Genomic DNA, 9,444 nt, shown 5'->3' with positions numbered 1-9,444 from the left:
ACCCCAGTTCCTCCAAACACTTGAGCAGAGTCAATCAACAAAGCATGCGAGCAACTGAATCCCTATTCAAGACAACCACAAACATGTACAAAAGACAACCATGCCAAACACAACCAACTCCAACACATTATTCCTATTGAATACATTATCTAATCCCACTAATTTTAGAACAATAAAATCATAAAGATCAGTGATAAAGTTATAAATTAACCTAAAAGAAATCAAAACAACATATTATCAATATCATGAAAATACCAAAATAAAGCAAATAGCAATTATCTCAAAACTCGTCTCCAAATGAAGAAAGTAATTCAAACAAAACATTCTAATAAGAACAATCAAGTTTCAACGTCCTTCAAATACCCAAGTCTAAATCAATATAGCTAAAACAAAGTATTCATGCACTACACATTTTTTGTGTGACATATATTTAGTCATACGTTTTCTATTTTATCAAAGTGTGATCTTTGAGAGTGTGATTAAAAATGATCATTTTTAATCACATATTTAAAGTGTCATTAAAAGACGATTCCATCACACGTTATACGTGTGATAATAAATATTTAGATCACACTTTGTACATGTGATAATAAACATTTAGATCACACTTTTTATGTGATGTATAACTAATAAAACATGTGATTAATAATGAGATAAGATCACACGTTATATGCATTTCTTATCATAGTTAATACGTGTGATAAAAAAAAGGATTCGACATATTTAAGAATAATCAATATTATTTTTGTACGCATTTGAAGAATATAATAAACAATATATATACTATCATTTGAATCACAACCATATATTGAATGGAATAACGTCACATATTTCAAAAATAAAAGTTGAATGTTCAAAAATATATATAAAGAAATTAATAATAAAAAAAATTAACTATGATTACATATATTTAAAAAATGAAAAAAACTAGAAGCACAAAGTCTTTGAGTTCTTTGACCATATTTTGCATCTCTCCAAATAATTTCTAACCTGAAAAATAAAAATACAAATTAATCAAGAGGCAAAATTTGCCTCTTCTTTAGAAATTACAAATGCATTTAAACCAATAAAAAAATGAAACATAACAAAGAAAATTCATGAGTATCAAATCATCCATCTTGTTGTGCCCATGAGTCTATATCCACTTATCCACATGCAGGAACAAATTTGGTTATCCATGCCAAAACTGATGGGCATGACAATTATGGTAAACAAATTTCTTATTTTTTGATGACATGACAAATCTCGTAATCCATGGCGAAACTCATATTACACCTAATCCTACATTCCTAAACATGTATTAGTGTCCACATTAAGAAAATCATAACAAACTGAGTGAATATTAAATTAAATTCCTATAGAAGCATGGTTGATAGTATGTATATTGTTGTGTCCTATACATGACATGTTATGTTGTATGGTAGGATAACAAACTGAGTGAATATTTATATACAAATTAAACAACATAGAAATTAAGGGTGTGTTTGGTTTGTGTTTGTAAAATAGTTTTTGAGATAAAAAGTACGAAAACTTGTTTGGTTTGTCTTTTTTCAAAAATGGTTTTGGAAAATTGTGTTGGGGAGAGAATTTTAAAAAAAAGTGATTGATTTGATGTGTATGAGAGAGAGAGTGATTTGGGAAAGTAGGTAACCAAACAAAATTTTGAGATTTTTTTGAGAAAAATTTGTTTGATTTGATTACTCTTGAAAACTTGTTTGTAGAGAATTTTTTCCAAAATTTTTTCTGAAAAACAAACCAAACAAGGCCTAAAGCTCTACCTTTCTATTTCTTTCTCTAAAAAACAAGTCATCTCGCCAAATGATTCAACAATTTTCATCAATTTTCGCCAAATGGTTTAGCAATTAGAAACTAACTTCTCTGTGTCTCATAATGGTTCATCAATTTTCATCTCTCTAACCCATTTTCATCTATAAATTATGACCCACTTCAATTTAAAATATCAAATTTAGTAACTAATAATTTGAATTTGAATACATAAAGATATCCAATTAAATTAATCTAGAACGATGAAACTCTCAACAACCAATAAGAGAATTATAAGAAAATACAAAGACTTTTGCTAATGAGATTAATTAAAACTTGAACAATATGATACTACAAATTCAAACCAATTAAGTCATGAATTTCAAAATCAATCAACTTAAAGATAGAAATACAAATACTCAAGAAAAATCAAAGCCCAGGTTTCCATTTTCCCCTTTGTTTAACTACTCTCAAAAGATAACAAATAAGATGGGTTTGCTCACCTGAACAGTCTTTCTACCAGATTTTTCCTTTGTTGAGCTACAGACACATGACAAACCACTCCAAACACTTCAATTCCTCTTGGTTTAAGCTTCTCCACTGCCTTATCTACATCTTTCTGCAGAACAATCAAAACCTAGCACACAAAATGAACTCAACTAAAAATCAAAGAATGAAAAAGATATCAAGAAATTGATGTTTTAAGATTGAAGGACACAAACCTAGAAAAATTTGAGAAAAAATCAATAAACCCAGATAAATTGAGGTTTTAATATCCTAAAAAAGAAGACTAAAAGGATTGGGACAAAAATGAAAATGAACCTGTTTGCGAAGCCGAGATGCTCGGCGATGCTAGAGCCGATTCCCTAAGTGGAGGTCGTGACAATCATGGCCTTGACTTGAAAATGAGAAAGAGATATAGAGAGTACCCAGTAACTATTTGAATCATCAACAACAGAAAAACCTGTAACTGACTGCTGCCCGCTTCCAGATCCATATGGAACCTCATGTGAATGCAGCTGGACCTTTGTCTTCTCATGCATCAACTTAAGTACTGTACCATATGTAATCTACCAAAAGAATGTAGAATCTACAGTAAGCTTTTTAAAATTTCGAGATCTCTTAAATCTATTTAACCTTATTTAGCTTCCAAGAGAACTGAAAAAAAAAAAAAAAAAAAAAAAAAACTACACCTTCATGCATAAACACCACATTCAGAAGTTCAGTGATCTCAAAACCTCAATTTGTTTTTATTCTTTCTCACATTTTCTCAATAACCCTAAATAATAACCAACTCAGCGTCCTAGGTCTTGAGCTCATCATCGGCACAGGCACACGCATGTAATTCAAATCAATAACCAACTCAAGATTAAAAATAAAAAATAAAAAGTAAAATCAGTGTCCATTCATAAACACAAAACTATAGAAAAATTTCTCCTCAGAAAAAATAAAGAAAATAAAAACAAAAAAACACTTTAAGGTTTGAAAAAAACCAGAACATACTATGTTCCTGGCAAGCTTTAATTTTTTTCCTTTTAATCTTTGACCCCTCTCTCTCTCTCTCTCTCTCTCTCTCTCTCTGTGAAAACAATCAGGAACAAATACAGAGATCAAAAACATGTATAGAAACCAGAAAGATAGAAAATGGGGTTCCAAATTTCAATAATTGAGGATTAAACAGCTCCAATGAAACTTGGCATAGGGCAAGACAATCTCACATATGATGTATATATTGTCATATAATTTAAATTAATTAAGGATTTAAGGTTTTGTATACATTTATGATTAATTCTTATTGAAGTGTTTGGATCATAGATTTGGATAGAGATTTAAAAAGAGAAAGGGAAATCTAAATTAGTACCCAAATCCATGATTCAATCACAGCCTAAAAGATATCAAAATCCACAGAAAAATAAACATTTGTGCACATAATAGTTATTGCAACTAAAAGCACAAATATCAAAACAAACATAATGAACACTAGAAATTATTCTCTTAATTACTACCAAAACTTTATACAACAAAGAGTACTAATTGCCATGTTCCAAAGTAACTAATTATTGCACCATTTAATGGTCACCCAATAACTGACACAACCCATTCACCAATTGAGGGTTAAACCTTAAAAGTCATTGGACATGTTACTGACTCCATGTGCCTCTAATTAGTCAAATGCATAATATGAGATGCCACTTAAAAATGATCGTCCTGACTGTGCCGGGAAGTACATACTGCTAGTTTGGCTTGCTTCTGAAAATACTAACTTGCAAAATACAGCAGATTTAGCAACCTAGTTTGCCTCATATAGGCAAGTTGATTAGTTGGACTCCACAAGTTTAGGAATGCTACACCAAAAGCTATAAATCTAGGGGACCTAGCATAGGAGGGAAGTTAACATGCGAACACATTAGGTCATCCGCTCAAAAGAAATCAAATTAGCATTATTTCTATTGGAAAAGAAAAAGAAAAAGAAAATCAGCGTTAATCACAATGCTCTTCTTTCTATATAAAGATTCTTATGGGCATGCAGTATGACAATATATGAACCGTGCTATTCGACAATGCCAATTAGTAAATAGAACTGGTAAGCACGACTAACTAAATTTAGTATTTAAAAAGGAAAAGAAGAACAAGAAGAAAAGGGCTGGTACAAAACCTCTGTTGTTCAAAATTTCAAGGATATAATAGTAACATACCTTGTAGACACAGTTAAAATGTGATGGTCGATGTCTCTTAGTGAACCCATAACACTAAAAAGTCAAAGATTTAGCAAGAATAACAAAACCCTAATTGCCAATGTTACTTACAAAGAGCAAAAATTTCATGCACCCAACAAGAAAGATCTAAATGCATGGAAGGTAGATAATCAGAAGAATGTCTAATCATTGCCTTGCGAACTTTGGGTTCTTTTGCTTAAGGCCCAAAACAACAATCAAATGAAAACATGCACCAAGGAAAGGAAAGGCAAGGAAAAATGAAAATAAATATTGGCCAAGGAAAAAAATAAAAGACATGAAAGAGAATTTACTCAGACTCCACCATTCAAAAATCCATGCATAACACAATCCTAGTGAAACATAACATGACTAAAGATATAAAGGAAGACATCACACCAAGGAAAGATACATGCCCCGTTTGTGGGTAAATGTTAGCACCAATTTACAAAACTCATCCATGTCATATGGGTATAATTAACCACTAATCAGGGAAAGATCCATGTAAGAATGATATTGATAGTCAAATTAATATAGAATTTTCCTCATAATAACAAACAAAATAGTACAGCAATTTATGTGTGTTATTGAAAACAATATTTCTAATTAGCCCCCAATAATGACCCATCAATGCTAATCGCAGGTATTTCCACAAAGGCCTCTTAAATGCTCAGATATGTCCCCTAGCATACCAGTGACAATCAATAACTCAAGCTAAAATTAGTTGATCAACCAAAATCAATAAATAGATAGGTCTTCAAGCAACCATGAAACTTTTTATTTTATTTTATTATGAATCTAAATTTGTATTGGAAAAAATTTAAGCACACAGACTGCAACAACAAATAGACTACAATGACAAACTATATAGATTTACAGATTGTCAGGTCAATGAATAGCCAACCATGACGCACAAATAAGCCACCGTTTTACTACCAATATATGTCAAGGGGGGAAATTCAAAAAGAAAAAGAAACCATAAATACAAAGATCTATTGCTAGTGTCATTTAAGATCCACTGCATGTTTTTCTCTAATAACTTCAAAAAAAAAAAAAAATTCTCCAATGAAACTTGGCATAGGGAAAGACAATCTCACATATGATGTATATATTGTCATATAATTTAAATTAATTAAAGATGTAAGGTTTTGTATACATTTATGTTTAATTTTTATTGAAGTGTTTGGATCATAGATTTGGATAGGGATTTAAAAAGAGAACGGGAAATCCAAATTACTATCCAAATTCATGATTCAATCACAGCCTAAAAGATATCAAAATCCACAGAAAAATAAACATTTGTGCACACATAATAGTTATTGTAACTAAAAGCACAAACATCAAAACACACATAATCCCAATACTTTATTGAACACAACGTAAAGAAACAAAGCTGAAACAGTGGCCCAACCCACTAAACTCCCAAAATGTAGCTTCCAAGCAAGCAATTGAAACAACCCAAAAGCCATCACGAAGAGAAACATACCTGACAAATTAGAATATTCTTGTAGATTCGTGTTCACTCTAAACGGGTTCACAATCGATACAGTTTTGCTCCAAATTTGTCTCGTATTGATTCCAAATCTTTTGAGTAGAGGTGGTTTGTCATCCAACCCGGTTTCGATTCCCGAAATATTACCACCGAATTGCGGAGCCAAGAACGATGTCGAAGGACATGAATGGGATGATAGGGTTTGTGGACTATGGCAACTAGAACGGTACCGTCGAAAGCCGCCGCTGTTGCAAATGGTGCAGGTGTTCCTCCGGAGCGGAACACCACCGGAGGGACATTGAATTCCTTGGCCATGGGATGGTTCATCTCCAGAGAGAGAGAGAGAGAGGAGTTGGGGTGGTTTCAAACTATTGAAAGGAAGGAAGAGTGAGGAGAAATGTTTGGGCGGGATATTGAAAGTTGGAGGAGTAAATCAGACCGTTGGATCTAATACAAAATTAATCCTAGTCGTTCTATTCAAATGTAACTCTTAAGAGCAACTCCAACGGTGAACTTCTTTTTTCATCAAATCTAAGGAAAAAAATGACGATTTTCTCAATTTGATACCACTAGCTCCAACGGTGCATCAAAAGGTGAGCATCAAAAGAGGGAGGGGCGGCCGGTTGGTCGACCGGCGGGTCGACCGGTAAGGCCACATTCCAGATCAAAGATCCAAAAGTTACTGATCAGAAATTAAATCAAAAAATCTGGACTTGAAACAGAGATTGAAGATGAATTTGAAGATTGAGGTATACTAGAGTCAACTAAATCCCAAAATTGAAGAACTAGATCTAGGAATCTGTCAAAGTTGAATCCAGACTCACAGTCTAAGTGGTGAAATCGAAGTGCATCAGAATGAGCCAAGATAACCAGGATAATTGGACAAACCTTAATGTCACGACCCAAACCCGTCCCTATGGGTTTAGCACCGTAACCGGCCAGTAATCTAAGATTACCGAAGGCCTGCTTAACAGTAATACAGAGTACAGGGGCTGGCGGAAGCCAATACAGTAAGTAAACAATGTCAAATGAGCTGTGACAGTCTGTATGCCAAAAAGACTTTTCATACATATATGCAGTCAGTGACAAAACAGTATGTACATATATACAATCATTCAGTTCAGGGACCTAATCCCTATTAAATAGCACCGTAACAGTCTATACAATCATACAAAACAGATACAGAGACAGACGGGAAATTAAAAACACCTCTAAGCCATAACTTGACAGGCTCGGAACCTCGCAGTGAGGCACAGTGGTTGGCTTGACAAAACTGGAGCTTACCCCGACGCTTCTAGCCACGGTCTGGTGCCTGTACACCTACATATATATATGAGCAGTGAGCTAAAGCTCAGTGAATAACGTAATGCGTAAAGAGGTTAAGAATGAATGTCCTTACAGTAATGAAAACAGTTCATTAAATCAGTATTTCGGTCGTTCAGTCAGTACAGTCATATGTGGTAAATCTATTAGCATAACAATACAGTAAACAGTAGGTCTTAAAAGACCGAACAGTAAATAATGGCCATCAATCAGTAAACAGTAGTGATTCCAATAAGGGAACCGATAGAGATTTCTGTAACAGTAGCAGTAAACAGTAGTTGCTAAGGATGCCACAATACAGTTCAGAATATAGGACATACATTCATTCAATTAACAGTATCAGTCCAGAAAGCAGTATAGTTCAATTGTTCAGAAGATAATCATTTTGAATATATCTTTACACAGTTGTTACTCATAGAGTTCTGGGCTACAGTAAAGCTAGAGCGCGTCCCCAGTCGCCAACCCTATACAGTAATAGATTGAACACACACTAAGCTACACAGTTGGGAAAATAATAACTTAATCCCTAATTTTCCTCGGTGTGGTTCTACATCTATATCCTCATTAAGATGTCTTAAACTAGGCCTAAGTATGCCTAGGATGGGATGAGGATGCAAAGATGCACTTTAAAAGCATTTTCAGAATTTTCAGAAAACAGGGGTCACGCTCGAGCGTAGGTTACTCCGCTCGAGCGGACATGCAGACAAAGGTTTCCGCTCGAGCGTAGACTTACCCACTCGAGCGTTCTGCAAAAGAGTCAAAAGTGCTGGATAGGTGAAAATCACGTTCGATTGGGCGCTCGACACCCGCTCGAGCATGAGACACAATGTCCCGCTCGAGCGTCAATTATTCCGCTCGAGCGGACATCAAAACAGTGCAAGGTACTGGGAGTACGAATTTCATGCTCGAGCGCCAGTCACCCCGCTCGAGCATGAGTTCAAAATCTGGAATTTTCAGATTTGAACCTTAAGCTCAAAACCAAGTTTTAAAACATAAATTTCGATCCTCTTGGGCCAATTTTCCAGAAAACATCCCAAAACTCATAGTTTAACGTGATTCCAAAGCTCAATTGTAAAATCAAAGCCCAAGGGTGTTTCAAACAATTCAATTTCAAACCAATTTTCAAGAATATGAAAAACATGCAAACATGCATGAATTTAAACCATTTCAAAGCTTCAATTTGATGCTCTAGTGAGCCAATTGTTCCCAAAAACAAGATGAAATCATGGACTTAAGCTTAATTATGAACATGCATGTGACAATTTGCCATGAAAACAACTTAAAATTCATCAATACAACCATGCATGCATGAATTAAGTTATAATTCAACACGTGAAGCTATTTCATGACTTAATCCACTAAATTTGACATGAATCATGTAAGAACAAGTTCAATTCACAAACAATATGGTAATTACACTACCTTAGGTCTTGTATTCAAGATCTAGGAGCTCAATTATGCACTTAAGCTTTCAATTCCTCTAAGCCTCCAAGCAAAATCAAGATGAAAACAAGTTGAACTCACTTCTCTCACTCTCCCTCACTCTCTAGCCAGTTATACACTCAACAAGGCTGATGAAATGTACAAAATAGGATGAAGGCAAGTCTCAAATGTTCCATGTAGTGGGCCACTAGGTGGCATTTAGGCAATTAAGTCCACCTAATGCAATTTAGCTTAATTTAATCTAGTTTAATCATACCAAATCACATTTTAACTAAATATGCCATAAATCACATTAATTCTAAGGATCACAAATCATCAATCAATTTCAGATTCGGCCGCCGATAAGGCCTTCAATTCGCAATTTAAACACAAAGGCATGAATAGATAATCAAACAGTCAACAGATAGACATACAATTGAACAGATATACTTAATCAATTCAGTTCCAGATTTCAATCAATCAGTTCAGTACTTCAATCAATTCAATTACCAATCATAATCGGTCTCAATTTAGCAGTAATCAGTGGTTAATCGGTAAACAGTAACGAGGGTTGTTACACTTAAAGCCTTCTTCAATCCTTCTACATACAACAATTTCGCCGGTTGCAATTGTTTTCTTAAATTTGTTCTGTCAGCTAGAGGATCAACCATGTAAATTTTTTAGAATATTTCAATGATGAAACCATGTTACCTACCCTCCCTTGAGTTC

General features: G+C 34.1%; 1 long non-coding RNA gene across 1 annotated transcript; it reads right to left on the bottom strand.

The window, feature by feature from the left end:
• Positions 1-754: 754 nt before the first annotated feature.
• LOC145824618 (uncharacterized) lies at positions 755-6,421 on the bottom strand. Its single transcript, XR_014366451.1, has 4 exons — positions 5,965-6,421; positions 2,587-2,834; positions 2,268-2,401; positions 755-990 (listed from the first exon to the last, which is right to left on the bottom strand). It is a non-coding gene; the product is annotated as an uncharacterized LOC145824618 (long non-coding RNA).
• Between the last annotated feature and the right edge of the window lie 3,023 nt (positions 6,422-9,444).

The sequence above is a fragment of the Camellia sinensis genome, chromosome 4 (genome assembly GCF_055761805.1).
Source record: "Camellia sinensis isolate YWXY chromosome 4, ASM5576180v1, whole genome shotgun sequence".
NCBI classification, from domain to species: domain Eukaryota; kingdom Viridiplantae; phylum Streptophyta; class Magnoliopsida; order Ericales; family Theaceae; genus Camellia; species Camellia sinensis.
This window is presented reverse-complemented; position numbering and strand designations above follow the sequence as displayed.